Genomic DNA, 1,643 nt, shown 5'->3' with positions numbered 1-1,643 from the left:
TCGTAACATTTTAAAAAAGATTAAAGAATGATGAATTTTCTACAAGATATCTTACCATTTGTAAAGTACTATAGATTATAGAGGACCAATCTAGAAAAAATAAATTAATTCTCGTACGTTTATTTTACTTTATATACGTGCATACTACTCGAAATGCAACTCAATATACTTAAATAGATATATTTATACACATTTTGTAACCTAGTCACAAAAATTCTATGTTCTATGTTTTGACTTAGGCTAAAGACAATAAAATCGTAGATATAATGTTTTTTTTTTTAAAAAATGTAATCATGTCCTACTCCATATTTGCTAACTTCACATGATTTTCATTTATACAAATTTTGTTGAGAAAAAAAGTTTTGAAATTAGTCCAGCTTGGTCTGACATGCTAGTCTTTTCTTTCTTTTGTTAAATATGTTTCTATTACAAGAAGCTAATGGAGTACCATGTTTTAGACCAAGTATGAAGAGGTAATATTAAAATCAAACTCCAAGTTAGATGGGAAGCACTTACAAGTTAAAAAAAGACGTTTTTGCTTTCAAATATTTAAAAAAATTGCCTATATTGGAATAATACTTTTCCAATATAAAGAAGGTCAATTTGTGTTAAGTAGAACGAACTAGATAAAACAAATATATGCATGCATGCATAAAAAGAGATGTTATGGTTGTAGAAAAATTATATAAAGGAAAGGAAAGGAAAAAAAAATTAAATATAAACTCATCAACCTTGGAATGACATTAATTAATTACGTGCATGACTTTGTTTTGATTTTGCTGTGGGCTATAGTGGGGAAATTGTTGGGAGGGAAAAAAACATCACCTGTCACAACCTAAAACTATAGTATTAATTTGGCCCCACCTAAGACAAATTGAGAAAGAAAAAGGTTTTTTTTTTAAGAAAAAACTCAAACTACTTTATTTTATTTTTTTTTAAAAAAAATTAGCCTATTTTTAAATTTGTGTGTGTCATCCTTACGCATAGGCTATACTTCTTTATATCGTTTCAATTTTTTCGAATACTCCGAAGGGACAGAAAAGTATTATAACCCGCCATTAAAATCTAAATTCGTGACAAAAGGATCCAACTATATATACTAAAACAACTTGCCAATTAGTCAGTAATTAGGACATTTGTTGCATGGTTTCCTCCTCCTTTTTTTTTTCTCATAGAAAGTCAACATTTTCTTTTAAAATTTGCAATCCAATGTTGAATTCTTCTAATTAGATTAAAGTGATTAAGTTAAAGTAAAATACTCTCTGAAAAAGGAATTTTATACCCAGTAACTAGTACGATTAGAACTGGATACTAAAAATCAAAAATAAAAAAATGCTTACTGACTTTTAATTCGGTATTGATAAATTTTGACGGGGCAAAATAAGACGAATATTATTTTGATCAATGGGGGCAAAATAGGACTCGAATTTATTTCGAGTATTGACAAGTAGAATTATTTTTTAAAAAGTATGAATTTTTTACTCTTCATAAACTGAACAAGACCCTGTATTACTAAATATATAAGCATTTTTTGTTATTTAACAAACATAGAAAATTTTATCGACTTGTAGTAGACGTGGAAAAAAGGGCCTATGCGCTAATTTTGACACAACTATTAGATATACTTCATCAAATCATTTATA

At 27.4% G+C, this 1,643-nt stretch overlaps 1 non-coding gene across 1 annotated transcript; it reads right to left on the bottom strand.

The window, feature by feature from the left end:
• Window positions 1-939: 939 nt before the first annotated feature.
• LOC129904820 (U6 spliceosomal RNA) lies at window positions 940-1,044 on the bottom strand. Its single transcript, XR_008770494.1, has one exon. It is a non-coding gene; the product is annotated as a U6 spliceosomal RNA (small nuclear RNA).
• Between the last annotated feature and the right edge of the window lie 599 nt (window positions 1,045-1,643).

The sequence above is a fragment of the Solanum dulcamara genome, chromosome 9 (assembly GCF_947179165.1).
Source record: "Solanum dulcamara chromosome 9, daSolDulc1.2, whole genome shotgun sequence".
NCBI lineage: Eukaryota > Viridiplantae > Streptophyta > Magnoliopsida > Solanales > Solanaceae > Solanum > Solanum dulcamara.
This window is presented reverse-complemented; position numbering and strand designations above follow the sequence as displayed.